Consider the following 17,041-nt stretch of genomic DNA (forward strand, 5'->3'; position numbering starts at 1 on the left):
ACGAGACCAAATTCTGTGACAAGGACCCTTAAATTCTATGGCAAGAACCCTTAAATTCCATAGCAATATTTATTCTCTCTCCATGAAAAAAAAACCCTAATTCCCATTCTCCCACCACTACAAAAATGCATACTCAGCTACAATTAGTTACAACAGTGACTATTTTCAATGTTGGACTTTTTTTTTTTTTTTATTATTAGTACACTCTCCAAGTGGCCCATCTCTATTGGCCTCTGCTAACAGTGTTGTCCAAGAAGCCCAGCTTAGAACCTTCATCTCCCCCCTCCCCACCCCATCATCTGTGCCAGGTAAGTGGAATATTGTGTGCTAGCTTTATGGCTCATTTCCTTTGTCTAGTACACTATTCTCCATTGAACTGAGCACCAGCCTATGCTTCTATTTCCTTTGTTCCTTGGTTGCAGGCTAGTCTTCAGCTCTGGCTCATTACACCCATCCTGCCTGGTCTCATGAGAAGATGTGAGAAATATAGAGCTGTGCAGGAAACTGAATTTCTATCCAGTGGGAAATTTTGCATTTCTGACTGTTCATTCCAATTCAGAATGAAAACTTTTTTGGCTGAGGAGCTGGGCAGGCAGAGAACCAGGCAGCCTGGGGATCCTGGATAGGTGGGCATCCCATCAGCCAGTGGGCTGGCAGGAAACCAGACAGGCAGAATGTCTAGTTGGTTTCCAATGGTTTCTGCGTGTTACCATGGAACATTTTAGTTCCATCAAATCAGAATTTTCAAGTGGAAAACTGCTCCATTGAAAAATGTTCTGTCAGCGCTAGGGAAGCTGACACTGTAATCCAATGAATTCTAACTTCTAGGGACAGCTGGAGAGCAAGAGGCTGCTGCAGGGGAGGGCTTGGAATAGCAAGAAAACAAAAGAAAATATGACAACTGGCTTCTGCAAAATGGGGAATTCTGCAGCCAAAATTTGTTAATCATGATAATGCAATTTGGCATTTTTTCAGTGATGCCACAGGAAGTCACTACATCCAGTGTCCTAATTCAAAGGAATTGGGCAAGTTCACACCACTCAGAGCTCTTGTTTTGGGCTCTCCGCAAACGCAAAAAGACAACACTGCATTGGTTCACAGTCAGTTCACAATCTGAAGGTCATCTTTGCAGCTATAAGGGTGGAAACAATTATATGTGAAAACAGATTCTGAGGTACAATTCTGCAGCAAGAAATGAATACATGAAACTGCAGAATACAAGGGATGCCAATTTTGATATGTTTCCCATCTTTCAAACGCATGCTGAGACACTCTGTTTATTGTGCATGAGCAAAAGAAAAAAAAAGATTGTTGCAAGACTAACTTGTTGAAAAGAAACAAAACTGAAATGAATAGATCTCAAATATTCTCTCTCATTAGACTAATCTAACATAAAAAAGCATGAGTGGTAAAAAAAACTAAACAAACCATAAACAACTTACTAATTCGACTTTTTTCCTAGAATCAAGGCAAAAGCAGTCACAGAACTGTCAATCATTCTTTCTTTAACTTTTCTGTATACAAAAAACAGTTTTAGCATAGCTTGATGCTTGCCACAGGGCAATAAAAGAAACAAAGATATCCATTGCGGACCAAACACAAAAGACTGAAGGTCAGGGAAGCTTTAAAAAGCAAAAGACAGAGAATAATTAATTGAAATAAAATGAATGCTAAATTGCTTCTCTTTGGGAATATTATTGATCATGTTTGTTTAACAAGGAAAGGGATTAATTTATTTTAATGCGAAGGATGGTCTATTCTGCTGCTGACTTCCACATAATGCTCTTCTTTATAGCAGTCATTACTGTAAAAGAGTGGATGGATGAATAGATTTTTTTAGATCCCTGATCGAACAGATGAATAGATGTGTTTTACTTACCTACTTCATAAAAAGGAATGACTAGTTTATTAGGGAATGGATTTATAAATAATTCAGAAGTTAATCCGGTGATTTAAGTCTGAGCTGTAGGTTGTTCTTTTTTAACCACTCATGCTGTTGGATAACGGAATATTCTAGTAAAATAGATCTCAAATATGTCTTTGCATGTCATTTGTTCCTTCTCAAACAGGGTAGTTTTGAAAGAAAAGTTGATGAGAAATTTGGCTCAGCTTGCTATTTGATTCTCCAAAAAGTTGTATTAGTCACAGGTACTTCTGAGAACGTTTTGCACTTCAAATCTCATGGCACTTTAAAAACATTAATGAATAATGGTTCTCTGACATAGGCAAGTATTGCTAGTCCCATTTTACAGATGGGGAAACTGAAATTCTGTAAATTTACTGACTCACCCAAGGCATTCTGTGGAAGAGCAGAGAACAGAATGCACATTTTCTGTCTCCCAGTTAGGTGTTTTAACAACAAAGCCATTTATAATCTCTACAGTCTTTAGGAATGTTACCTCTGGTATCATGAAAACATAGGATTAGGATATTCCTCAAAAAAAATAAGACTATTGGATTAAATATTCTACATTTCTGCAATTTCTGTGTTTTGACCCAATTCCTGGCCACTCCCCCACCCCCAAAAGAGGAGATACTCTGACAGAGAGGATGTCCTCTTCCTTAGCAAGGAAGCAGGATGCCGGAAGCCTGTAAGGATGGGTATATTTCCTACACATACCTCAGAGATGAACTCCACTGGGATTCCTGACGTGACATGCAGTTGCTCATTGAGGGCACAGCAAATAAGCCACTGCTACACTGGTCCTCAGGTCCTTTCCCAACATCACAGAAGTATTTGGGCCATGGAGCCTGTTTAAAATGGAGTAACAGCCTCAAAGTCTTTCTGCTCCTGATCCTAAGCATGGAGGTTTATGTGCCTAAGTGGGAGGGAGAAGAGCATTACTCCCCACAGAGAACCAGATTGTCCAGTCAAAGTACTCATGCTGGGCACAAGATTTTAGCCTGATAGAAAAGAATAATTTCCTAGGGTCACTGCTAAAGTGTGTTGTAATAGCTGTGTAGCATGTGGCACTCGTAAGCAATTTTTCTATCACTGGAAATAATGGTAAATGGAAGTGACAGAAAGGTCTTATATTCTTCCTGTAACCATCCAAGTTAATAAGTCATTATAGGGTTTCATCCAAAAGGACTTCAAAAACAGATTTTTTGCCTCAAATAAAAACAAGTGATGGTGGTATGTATTTACGTGTATTCCTCACTCAATAATCATGTAGTTCTTCTTTGACATTGGAGTAAAGCTGAGGAATGATTCTAGCCACAGACGTAACAAACTAGCGTACCTAGAAACATTGTGCAAAATGCGATGAGCCATGTGACCAAGATAATTCTGGATTGATTAATGCTTTCTTCTCCCAAAAACTAAATAAAAGGGGAAAATGCTATATCCCTTCAGGCTGAGAGTCACATCCACTGGCTAAACTGATTGAACAGTGTGAGGCATGTGTGGTAGACAGGGATGAGGTTTGATATGCAAATCAGTAGAGGTTTTCATTAGTATGTTGGAAAAAAGTTATCCTGCTTTAAGACAAACAAGCTACTTTGTGCCAAAAAGGGTATGAGCAATTTCAGGAGTGGTTCAAAGCATCCACTTTTGCTGCCCTACTTTGTAAAATGGTGTGGCACAGTCACACTCAGCATTCACTTCAGAGAGAGAGGAGTGTTGTACAGATGAGTCCAGTGAGAGCAGATCATTCTAGGGCGACCCCACATGCTCTGCCAAAGATAGACATTGCTGGTGAGATCCTTACCAACCTTCTGGTCTCCCCCAGTGCAAAGAAAGGCCTAAAGTAGTGTACAGGGATCCTAAAAGCTCCATACGCACCTGGAGGAGGATTTCCCTGTTGCATGCATTGTAGAAGACAGCCGTAAGGCTGCCTTCAAAGGATCCCCTTGTAAGCTCTGGTGAAGTGGGTGGGCCTGGGCTGTCGTATGCAGTGCAGCAAATATTCCAGACAGCACTGCAGGTAGCTGTTGAAACTTAGACAGACCCCCGGAGCAAACCAAGATCAGAAGGATGCAAAGATGGATCATTAAACTCACCTTAACCTCCACTCCATATGGGCTGTGAATTCTGTACTAGTGTTGCACCTTTTAGAGGCACAGAACAGAATGTCATCCCTAGGGTTTGTGTGGCGCACATCGCTAGCCTTCTCTTGCAACTGCTTATTAAAAGCAGGACCGTTATCATCCCCTATTAAGACTGCCCATCATAAGACCCTGTTTTCAGTTGCTTATAACCACCAAAAGGTAACCCATTTGGGCTGAAGTTTTCCATTTGCCTTAAGATACTCACACACAATGTGTCATTATTTTATTTCAGCCAAAACGGCTCAGCCATTTCCAAGAACAACGCAAGGAAAAATGTATTGCTCATGTTAAAAAAAATCCCAGGGGCCTTTTGACAAGGTCCAGCATCCAGTGTTTGGCCTTGGAAGGTGGCAGACACATGGCCTTTGTGTCAGGGATGTGGCTTTTGCCATCCTCATGAAAATTGTCTCAATTTGGCCAATTTAGAAGCTTTTGGAAAAAATTAGTTTGCACATCTTCAGTAGAGATTTTCAGGTAAATTCCCTGAAGATCCCATCTGCACTGGGCATGTTCCAGCCTGGGGCTCAGCAGGAATTTCCCTGCAATTGCTCCTATACACTGGTGTGGGCTGCACAAGGGAGGGTACCAGAACTGAGAACAGGGAGATTGTCTGTCCTGTGCTCTCAGTGACCCCACTCCAACTCTGTTGGTGCCCAGGCAGGGTGGAGGAGGAAACTGCCTGATTCAGATGCAGAGGGAAAAAGAACCAGTCCACAAGGGTCAAAAGAAGATCGGGGCAACGTGTCCCCCACCTTCCTTCTATACCCCTTGCTGAGACTGGTAGGAATGAAAAAGAGGGAAGTTGGGTGGGGAGATGCTGTGATGGCTGGGCAAGGAAACAGACTGGGAGCTAGGGAGGAAAACAGGAGAGGACTGGAGCTAACTAGTGGTGGGGGGGATAGATGAAGTTTAGATGAAGAGCCATGGGGTGAAGATTGGAAGTGCTTAAGCAAGATGACTGAAAACCACTGGGGTAGGAGGAGGTAAAACAGAACTGATGAAGAGCCAGGTTGTGAGGGGGAGTTAAACTGGGAATGGCTGGGCAAAGAAACTGAAACAAGGAGCCACTGAGAGGGTGGGATATTGAAATCGGAGAAGGAACCCAGAGAAGGAGACTGGGAGTCAGTGAGGACAAGGAACATGTGCCATGGGGGAGGGGTGACTGGAGGCCAGGGTGAGGGAGAGAGGCAAGTTGGACAAGGAGACAGGGAGTGGAGAGAAAGACCAGCTGGGCACGGAGAATGGGGATACAGACCTGGTAGGTAAACAGACTGGCAATGGCTATGCAAGAAGACTGGGACTGTAATGAGAAATTAAGAAGTATAGCAACTAGGACTGTCTGAGTGAGGAGAATGGGACTGAGATGAGTCATGGTTGGGGAAGAGAAAGGACAGGAACAGGAGGAAACAGGCGGAATAATCCATGCCAGTTAGAGCACATTCCCATTCAGAGGCTGGAATAGAAGCCAACATTCCTGAATCTCACCACTCCTCTGCTGTCAGCAATATCTGTGAAATTCATGGGCAAAACATCTCAACCCCCTCTAGTTCCAATCCAAATAGAAGATGACAATTTAATTTTGCAGTCATTTAATCAATTAGCTCAAGAGGCAGATGTCTGTATGGGGGATAAAAGAGGATCAAAATCCCTCCTCTGAATCGGACAGAGAGAAGATTTGAATCCACATCTCCTATCTCCCAGGTGAGTGCCTGAAATCAGCAGGCTACAGGAAATCTGGGGGCAGCGGTGGGCTGCTCTCAATCTCTCTTTTGTGAAAGCTGGTCCACTGTGTATAAATACTTAAATATTCATTGGGCATGAGAGATGGTGAGAATCTATAGCCTGCTGATTAAGGCAATCATTCTCACTCTCTGTTTGGCCCAGATTGCAAAGTCAAGGATTGAACAGGAAGGAAATGCCAGAATTAAGGTTACTTATTCATTAATGTTATAAAGAAGTCTGATAGAATTCCTGTGGTGGAATTTGAATTTGATATTTCATTCTAACAACATTTGGTTTACATGCACTTAAAGATGTATATTTGATTTTGCACTCAACTTGTGAAATTAATTCTTATTGAGATCAGGGCCCCCTTAGGTAAATGCACAATCATGATAAAAACCTAACAAGTCTGAGGTAAGTGAACTGGCTGCTTAGTTTTGTTTCTGGTGAGCAAGAACCTATAGAATTTGGAAGTGACAGGTAGGCTAAAATGAGAAGAAAAAACCATTTACAAATGAAAGCCACAAAGAAAGATAATTCCACAGAACAAATAAAGCACCTCTGCAAGTTATCAAAGATGTACTCTGCAGTGATTCGTGACACTTTGCCTCACATAGAAGGCAAAATTGAATGAAGAGCTGCTGACTATATCACCCATACCTGGATCTCCCTGAATGAGTTTCTGTATGATCTAGGCCAGCATTACGCAACCAGTTGGTCATGAAAGGAAATCAGAGAGGTCACGACCCAGGTATCGGAAATCTTTTCATCATCAAAAGCAAAGAGAATCTTGCTCCCTTATTCCCCACACATCTTCAACATCAAGCGTCCTCGGTCAAGCTCTTAACACATGCACACACAGGTGCGCATGCACAAATAAATTACTAGGGCTTATTGTTATCTCTGATACTGTAAAATTGACAGTAAAAAAATGTAAATGTCAGCAGGTCAATAGTTTGAATAAAGAGGTCTCCAATAGAGCTGGGTGGGAAACTGTTTTCCCACAGTGACATTTTGAAAAACATTTCCCATTCTGCAGCAGAACAAACGCTTTCAAAAATTTATGAGAAACCAGGAAGAGGAAGAGAGGGAACCCCACACATCTACCCACCAGTGGTTAGGACACTCATAAAAGAAGCAGGAGACTTAAGTTCAAGTCCCTGCTCTACCTAATTCAGAGCGGGGACCTTGATCCAGGATGAACAGGGTGGTCTCTCTTAACCAGAACTTCCATCCTGGACCTAAGAAACCTTTCCTGTTTTGTCAGAACTGATTCATCAAAATGAAACTTTTCTTGGGAATGTATCAACATTTTCCAATGAAAAACTTTTGTTAAATTCCAGACCAACTCTAGTCACCTACTGAAAAGGTTGAGAAACACTGGACTAGGCAAACAAGGGATTTGCCTTCTCTTTTCTGCACTTCTCTTAGCCCAGATCCATATGTCCACCTTCTCACTACTCCTCAAAATGTGTGCAGCCAATAAATGTCAAAGACACACAGTAGTGTAATCTTACATTACTCTCAAACTCCCATTAACCTCAGTGCAAGCTTAATTCAGTAATGACCGCACGATTTGGCCCCTCATTTTCATTTAAATTAGAAATGGTCCAAAGAAGTAAATTTTGGTTCTGACCTTTAGAATTCTCTGTTGGGTTGGAGCAGTTCAGATCAGGGTTTCATTTTCTATGAATGAATGAAGATTGGGGAGAATTTGTACAGAAATTGTTCCCATGTTCCAATAAAGCCTGAACCTTTATTCTTTGCTCCCTTTCAACTGCCAATGAGTTTTGGAAGTGCAAAGAATTCAGATCATAATAGGCAAGTTGAGTGTAGTCTTGCAAAACTAGTCACGTTTTGAAACCTTACTCTCCAAACTCAGATACAATGATGATGAAGTGTAATTCCCACATACCTACATGGATATTCTAATTGGTTTTAATGTGACTATTAATTAATAGTTTTATTGGGACATGAATAAGGACTACTTGTATAAGGGTTTGCAGGTTCTAGAGAGGTTACGTTCTGTGATCCACTTTATCTGCCAGTGCATTTCATCTTCCAGCTTGAGGGCAGAAGGGACTTCAAATAATGGGTTCTGATTAAGAGACATCTCTATATTAAACTGCAAGTACTCCAATTACATCATACCAAAAATAAAGTTGACAAATACCAGGTCAGAATGTAAACAAATTCATTTAACTTATGATGAGCTTCAGAAGTGAATCAGAGATCAGCAAAAGGGGCACAGTAGTAAGTGCTTCATACTGAACTATTTTATCTGCTAGCCCACAGAAGCCATGCCATGCTTTTCGCAAGGTTTCGACTTTATAGACTTTTCTTTTGTGATAAAAGAGATTTCTAGATGAGTATCTATTCACTAATTTACTGATCTGTTTGTACTTATTGTCTAATATAGTCAGTTGATATTAACATTGAAATATTAGGATGTCCTCATTTAGAATGAGTCATTCCTAACGGTTTCTTGCAGCAATTATTAAAATGAGAAGTTTGCTTGGTTAAAATTCTACAATATTTCCCAGTCAAGCCAAGAGATCTAAAATCTCAAGTGGCACAGATCCAACTGTGGAGGAGGACAAAGTGGTTTAATAAATAACTCATGAACAACCAGCTTGAAAGCTTGCAATAATATTTGTAATCACTTTAACAGGTTTACTTATCACCATTTTTTTTTTGTATTTCACTGTGTTGAAGATAGCGAGAATAAAGCCAGGCCAATTGATTACACCACCATATGGAAAATAATCTGATCTCTTCATGGAGGTTCAGATATATTTTGGAGAAAATAATTTAAATGTAAGTATTATCCAGCAGGGAAGTTAGAGATGTTTATTATATACAAATCAAGTATTTGACCTTGCAATGAGTCGTATGCAGATGGGGACCCTATATCTGCATCAGATTCATTCAAAATTGGGGCCTAAAACTTTACTTTCCCATCATCATTTTGATCTTGTTATTCTTCTTATTCCAGTTATATGCTGGTGTAGCGAGCACAATGGCATCATTGAAATTACTTCTGATTTGCACCAGTATAAGCTATATCAGAATCAGGTTCTTAGACTCTAGACCTTTTAAAACACAGTTGCTTAAACATTAAAATGGAGAGCACTAACTCTTTAAAGCCTAGTCCCTACATATTAGTTTTTTCACTTCTTATTTTAAATCTGCTATGTCAAAATGGTGCTGTAAGTCAGTCATGCTCTATATACCGTAGTGTCCATGTCAAATAAGAATATACACAAACTACAAAAATCTTGTCATTTTAAGACTTGTTTTGATTACACAAGCCCAAACAGACATGAACTTAAACATAAACTTGGAGCTACCAGCAAAAATTCTACCATAATTCCCAACCATTTGTACATTTATTATATATAGTGATTTTGATCAACAGAGGCGTTCTGGTAGAATTCTGCAACATGCTCCAGAGATATTTTCAATTTCTAAAACATTATTACTGTAAATATGTATTTGTTATCTATATTTTCAACACGCAAAAATATCTAACTAGGTTTACAAGTGACACTGACTATTTTACTATCTGTTTATTTCAATTAGCCTTTTAGTTACTATGCATGACAGGATGACAAAGGTGTATAGAAAAAAAAATCTGGAGAAAAGAAAGCTTTTAGAGAGTTGCTTTTAGGTGTTTGTGTTAAAAAGTTCCAGGGACTAGGTCTACTAAAGGGAACTTTCCCTTTTCAATGAGCCTGGGGATGTGCCCCAAAGAGACATTGCAGTCTATCCATTTCTCATTTCAGAGGCAAACCCATAACACTTAGCTCCTATTTTTCACATGGTCACTTTGCTGTTCTTTTCCTTCTCCCTTTTCCTCTTTCAGGGATTAATCAGCTAAATTTAGTGGTGCAGGATGATTCCACATCAACTAAAGCTAGAACAGAGTCTTCCGATTAAAAGGAAACCCACAACTGAGTTTAGTTTGTTTTTTTCCTTTTCTTCCCTAGCTAATGAAGGCACAGGAAAGACTTCTACCTGTGCAAAAACGTACCACATATATGCCTGCCTATTTTGAACAGAAGATTGAGAGATCAGAAGTAAATCTATCACCTACTTTAATCCTTATTCAACCCTCAAATGACTAATTTAAGGAGTCACAAGTGCAGCAATTATCAGTCAGCAGGAATCTAGGTAGTACTAGTATTTTAATGCATAAAAATCCTGTGTCACTTCACTTATGAGTTCTAAGAAAGCAGAATGATGGAAATAACTGTGACAGATATGACAATTTCTGCATATTCTTGGTAGACGTAATTGATTTAAGTATCTTTGGGCTACATTGTATTAAATGCAAATGTGTTAAATCCCATGTATTATTGTGGGCTGGGATTGCATGTAATCTCTTGGGGGCGGGGGAGGGGCAGATATGATGGGAGACCTGGGAGTTCAGAGGACTACACTGAAAATGTGCCAGACAAAAATGGACTTTTGGGACAATAAGTGCGTGAAATGATTCCCTGGGGAATATCTAGGAAGCAGTTAATGCAAATCCCCCATGTCTGGTTATGCAGAAACCAAGCCTTTTGAATCTACATTGATCTACCCATTCACTGCTCTGGTTATGAGTAAGAGTCAGTTATGAACTTGTAACCATAGGGAAGACTCAGCTATGGGTTTTGAAGGACTGACACCTACCAGAGCCTGAGGTTAGCTGGGGGTGGCCTCTGATGAGCTTTCTAGCATGCATATAGGTTTTTCCATTATTTTAAAATATGTTTTCTCTGTAATGCTTTTACCTTAAGAATAAAGCGGCTTGCTTAGAAAGATCTGTGTGGTGACTTGTGACTGCTGGTAGTTACTGTTCATAGCCTTCGGAGAGAAAGCAAAGTGCAGACACTGGCCTCTTTAGGCAGCTGGGCTTACTGGGAACTGTGCAGCCTGGAAAAATCCCTATCAGGAGTGAGGGAGATGCAGTCCTCTGCCTAGGACAGGTAACAGCCGAGGAACCAGAAACCTTTAAGTGGGTACTCTTGAGGGACCACCAAGGGGGAATACAGGTGCAGTTACCTTGGAACTGTGACAATGACCACCAGCTCAACTGGTGCTCAGCACTTTACAGGGTTGGGAATTTGATGTGTGTAATCAAATCTTCTTCTATCAACTGCACCCAGCAGCTATAACAGTTTACTGACAGCTGAGAGTTTCTTTAGCCCAAGCAGCAAAGGCTTTTGTTTTGGGTAGGAGGGGACAAAGATCCCAGGTCTGACTCTGGTTTCTGCACAGATGAGGCCATGATCATTGCACCTTCTCCTCTTCCAAACAAGGTGTCAGTCTCCCAGAAGATGTAAATTGATAATGACAGATGGATGCAAGGAACTATCTCACCCTTTTCTAGGATAAAGGAAGGAGGAAGGGGACCAGGGAGTGGGATGTGAGCAGCCCAGCGCTAGACTGAAGTCAAGGAGACACACTTAGCACTCACAAATGGGGCAACATTTTCAAAAGCACTCAAATCCCTTGTAGGGTATGTCTACACTGCAATAAAATACATGCAGCACAGCCACAACTTGCTTGGGTCAGCTGACTGGAGCTTGTGGGGCTACAATTTGCAGCGTAGAGGTTGGGTCTTGGACTGGAGCCTGGCCCAAGCCTTAGCATCTGCATTGTAATTTTTAGCCCCACAGCCTAGGCCCCTCAACCCCAAATCAATTGACTTGATACTGCAGGTTTTTTATTGTCTTGTAGGCATACCCTTGGTTTCCTAACTAGGCCAGATTTTCAAGAGTGCTCACTGTCCAACATACAGATTTTCATAAAGACTCAGGCCTAGCTCCTCAATGAATTTAGGGAAACTACAAAACCTCCACTTGGCCGCTGTCTAACCTATAGACACCTAAACTCACTTGGTGCCTACATTTTCAGTGTAAACTTTCTCTGGGCAGCTAAGTTTCTACATCTGGGCATATGCATTGCTGCCTTGCTCTAGGCATCTTGACACTTACCTTACACGTAAGCACCAGCACAATCCATTGGAAGAGGGGCATTTCTTCACCTGTGGGGCACTTTCCCAGCAGTATGCTCTGAACATACTAATTCCACACAAGATGGTAGAGTACTCATACAGAATATGGGATATCCCAGTTCTATGGGGAACTGACCAGAAGGAATTTGAAAAGGGATTCCCTACCTCTTAAATGAGAGCCCTAACAAGTGGGCTGTAGCACATTCTGACGAGTGTCACTCTTGTTCAACTTTAGTTAACTAACTGAATAATTAAATATTAATTGCCTGAGAATCACTCTATCATTGAATGATTAAGGCACTCACCTGAGATGTGGGAGTTCTCTGTTCAAATCTCTTCTCCTCATCAGGCAGGGGGAGAACTGAATTCTCCAGGGGAGTGCTCTGATCCTTGAGCTAAAGGTTATAGTCAGGCACCTAACTCCTCACAAGTAACAGCTTAGGAATCAATGCCACCTGACTCCAGAAGAGAGGTTCCCAGCTGTGGAGCCAAAGCAGAGAAAAAAGCTATCCTACAGCCCAAACTTAGGACACACCTGTCTCCTAGGTATCTCTCATTGGTTAGCTTAGGTTCCTTAGTCACAGTGCTTGTTTTTCTGGATCCTATTCTTAGGTGTCAGTCACCATGCAATGGAATTTAGGCAGTTAAGTCAGGCTTTGTGGGCTCCACTGATTTCCTAGGTGCCTAAAAGCAAGGCATTGTAATGCTTTAGTCCCTTTGTGGATTTGGACCCAAACGCCTTTGGGCACTGAGGCCCAGATCCTCAATGTGCTGAACTCTAAATGTGACCATTTATTTTAGTGCCTAAATGGGAGACTAGTTCTGAAAAATCTAGTCTAATTTTATAGTGTTTTTTCTTTAAATCACCCTGTCTAAACAATACGTTTAGGTTTCAGCTTCTTAGTGTGGACAACTCATCCCAGGGGGAGGAAATTCCATGTTCTTTGGAAGGAGCCCTCTGGTAGTGGATGAATAGTATTTGAGCATTACATAATACTTTATTACTATACAGGAGAGTCCCAAACATTTATTTTTTATCCTCAAAGCTCTTTCACAGAAGCAGCTGTCAAAAAATGTTGCACTACTGAGTGTTTAACAAATTTTAAAAGCATAAATATTTTCAACAAGAGAACTATAATGAAATAGTCCTGCAAGTGCTTTTTCATGAATTCCTCATTTTGCTCACCTGAATTCCCTTTGTAATTTCAATTAGATCTGGCATTGTTTAGCTATGGGATTAATTACTTAATGTTTGTACAACACTTTGAATATTTTTATACCTCTGTCTATGTACATTCATGCTTCCTAAGGTAGGTATTTGGCAATAAGTTACTACATCTGAAAAGTTACTTTCACTTCAAAGGGAAGCAAATACTAAAAAGGCCTATAAAGTTTGATAACACAACACTACATATAACTATTTTATTTCAATTCATTTGTTTGCATATGTATTTTAACATTACTACTATACAGCTCCTTGCTGTGAGACTAATAGAAGCCATACAATAGACCTTTACAGCTTAAAAAGGACGCTGTTAAAATGTTGTATATATTTGTACTTATTGCTAGTTTTCAGATAGCTCTTGTACAGGTTTCCTTCCTACAAGCCTCAGTTATATGCCTGTCCAGGGCTTCTTCTAACGTTTGCTTTTACAGATACCAAGGTCTGCATCACATCAGTGCAAAGTCCATGGTTAGTCTAAGGCACTGCGATTGTAATTATCACAGCTTTATCATGACTGCCCCAAAATGTGCCATATGTTTTTCCTAATTTTCCTAATTATTTAGGACTAACTTATCTATGTATGTTCTTAAATGATCCCCTCATCAACATATTCTATCACCTATTGGTTGCATTTTTGTAATGTGTTTTCAAAAGAGCAGCACAAACTTCTGAAAACAGCACAATCCAAGAGTATTACAATATAGGATTTATTTACCCTAGGCCTAGGTTTGAGGGGTTGCTCACAACTTCTGAAACCAGTTGACTATAAAATCATGAAGGGGTCATCTGTCCAACCTCCTATGCTGAGGCAGGATCAAGTATACCTAGGCCATCCCTTACAGTTGTTTGTCTAACCTGTTCTTAAAAACCTTCAGTGACAGAGCATTCCACAACCTCCCTGAGTAGCTGTGAGAGTGATTAACTGTCCCTATAGTTAGGAAGTTTTTCCTAATATGTAAACTAAGTCTCCCTTGTTGCAAATTACTTTTTTTTCTCCCCTTGCTCGACATGGAAATCTATTGATCACCATCCTCTCTATATATGTGAAGACTCTCATTTTGTCCCCCCTCAGCCTTCTCTTCTCTAGACTAAACAAGTCTAATTCTTTCAGTCTTTCCTCATAGGTCAGGTTTTCTTAACCTCTTACTTTTGTTGCTCTTCTCTGGATTCTCTCCAATTTGTCCACATTTTTTTTAAAGTGTGGCGCCCAGAACTGGCCTCACCAGTGCTGAGTAGACAGGAAAAATTCCCATATTTTCCTTCTGATGCTCCTGTTAATATATCTCAGAATGACCTCTGCCTTTTTCCTAACAGTACCATATTATTTACTCATACTGAATATGATCCACTGTAACCCCCACATCTCTTTCTGCAGTACTGCATTTTTTCCTCATCTTGTAATTGTGCATATGATTTTCCTTCCTAAGTATAGTACCTTGCGCTTGTCTTTATTGAATTTAATAAATATTGATTTCAGACTAATTCTCCAATTTATCAAGATAATATTGAATTTGAATGCTGTCCTCCAAAGTGCTTGCAACCCTTCTCAGTGTGATGTCAGCCACACACATTTTATAAGCATACTCTCCATTCCATTATCTAAGTCATTAATGAAAATATGTAAATAGTATCACACACAAGACTGATCACTGTGGAACTGCTGGTTTGACAGTGAACCATTGATAACTGTTTAAAAAGGTTTTTCAGACAGTTATGCATCTATCATAGTAATTTCATTGAGACTATTTCCCTACTTTGCTTATGAGAATGTCATTTGGAACTGTGTCAAAAGCTTGACTAAAAATCAAGGTATATGACATAGACCGATTCTTGTCTATACACTAGGCTTCTTACCCTGTCGCAGAAAATGAATTTGTCAAGAACACATCATGCCAAACCAATTTAATGTTGGCTGTTACTTATCACCCTAATATCCTCTATGTGCTTACAAACTGAATAGTATCCTTCTGGGTTCACTAGTTAGAAAGACAGAACTATATTCTCTCATTCCTCTTTTTTCTGTTTTTTGGGGATAGGCATTATGTTTGCTTTTCTCCAGTCCTCTGGGACCTCACCTGTCCTCGGTGAGTTCTGAGAGATAATAGCAAATGGTTCAAAGATTGCTTTGGCTAGTTCCTTAAGTACTTTAGAGTGAATTTCCCTGAAGGGGAAGTTGAAGTTCTACACAAGTATTTTTTCAAACATCTCTAATTATTTTCTTTAAACACACACACAAAACTATTATACATCAGGCAAGTATATCAGTTTTTAAGGAAAAGTCCTCCTGCATCATGAGTTTAAGAAGAAAGCATTAGAAATCTTAGCCCTGAAGTCAAAAGCAACTAGAGGCTGAAACATTTTATTGTTTGTACTACTGTGACACTTCCCAGGGTTCTGAGGCACCTCACAACACCTGTCCTTCATGTGAGGAAGTCTCATCTGTTCCTGCTAGATGTCAGCTCCCTGAAGCCACCAGCTCTGGCAACATAAGCAGTGCCTTCCAGGCCTCACGCTCTCTTTGCATGTTAGTGACAGGCACACACCAACACTGAGTCCTCCTATCATCCCTCTGGAGTGCTCATACCGTGTTCTATTGAACACTCATAGAACTCCTAGATCCACTATTCTCACTACACCCCAGAGTCAACTCAGGATCTCCACTCTACTTAACACATCACACTTAGCGGTTACATATGTGAAAACAAGAATACATTTATTATCAGAGAAGAGAGATCCAAGCAATAGAGTGAGAGTATTGGAAACAAATTGTTACATATAACACAAAATCATAACATGCTTTCTAGAGCCTGAACTTAATTAACAAGTCGTTCCCCTATCTCCCACAAGGGAGATTACCCTATGTCCTTTTCCCAGTGTTTTCAGCTAGGTTGACTGAAATCCCTTCTCATAAGATCAAGCCCTCTGGCAACTTGCCCTCATAGAATACAAGGTGGCTCAGCTGCACCTGGGTATAGTTTCAAAAGTTCACTTACTCCTATCCAGGATAACCCCTGCAGTTTTTGTTTTTTCTTGCAACCTCTGTAAACTATTGATTAACATTTTTCTCAGACTATAAATGGGCATCCATTGTGAAAAATACTACACTAATTTGCACATGACCAGCCAGAGTCAGATAAGCATCTCTTCCCTTCTGCCTGCCAGGGGTATGTGGATTACCTTTTGGTGACCTGTCATACTCTCAGATCTAGAGAACATGCTTTTTAGCATACATTATATTTTCCACAATGATTATGATGACCAGTGTGACATAGGCTTTCATTAGAGACTTTATACAACATTCTTTGTTGGACTAGTAGGAAGATGCCAGACCCAGGCCAGATGGCATCAAAAGGTCCTTGGGTGACAACTACCTGATCATATTATTACTGTTTCTGAAACCGTGTTTAGTCTGATTGTTTTGTTAGTAAACAGAACACACTAACTTATTTAGATACAATTTAATTAAAGTTAGCTTCATATCTTTCTTGAACCACAACATGATTAATACTACTATTGGTAAATCATTATTTTTTAAATCTTTTCCTTATAGAAATTTTAGATAAAAATCAAGTTTCCCACCCATATACCAACATATTTTCCTCCTTTATAATGCATTGTGTCAAAAAGCATCTTTGCTATCATCTTATGAATTCAATTGCTTTCTAATTAATTTTCTGCTATCTTTTACGGAAGTGATTTGCTACATAAAGATAGTGATAAATTTCATGTCATGAGTACTCCGGATTAGACAATTAATTTAGAAATAGAAAGGGCGCAGCAAAAATCCCAGAATCAATAGTAAGAGTGACTCATGCTTCTTGACATCCTCTTCAAAAAGGCAGACTACTTGCTCTACAGCTGAGTGTAGGCTATTCGATTTGTTTATGCTGGGAGTTGTGTGCACCAATGCACATGCAAAAGATAGTCATATACTGAACAGATATGTTGGTGGTGGAAAAGATATCATTGTAGCCCTATTCTGGATATGTACGTGATTTTAATTAGATTTAGATAGTAAAAAAATATATATATATATATAT

The 17,041-nt window shown here is 39.9% G+C and overlaps 1 long non-coding RNA gene across 1 annotated transcript in view; it reads right to left on the bottom strand.

Moving 5' to 3' along the window:
* The window catches only part of LOC137155376 (uncharacterized), a 36,597-nt gene extending 24,729 nt beyond the window's left edge, over window positions 1-11,868 (bottom strand). The window contains exon 1 of the long non-coding RNA XR_010920445.1: window positions 11,757-11,868. This is a non-coding gene — a long non-coding RNA (uncharacterized lncRNA). The remainder of the gene's footprint in view (window positions 1-11,756) is intronic.
* Between the last annotated feature and the right edge of the window lie 5,173 nt (window positions 11,869-17,041).

The sequence above is a fragment of the Emydura macquarii genome, unplaced genomic scaffold, assembly GCF_026122565.2.
Source record: "Emydura macquarii macquarii isolate MOO-44397 ecotype Brisbane River unplaced genomic scaffold, CSIRO-AGI_Emac_v2 contig_1353, whole genome shotgun sequence".
Lineage (NCBI taxonomy): Eukaryota > Metazoa > Chordata > Testudines > Chelidae > Emydura > Emydura macquarii.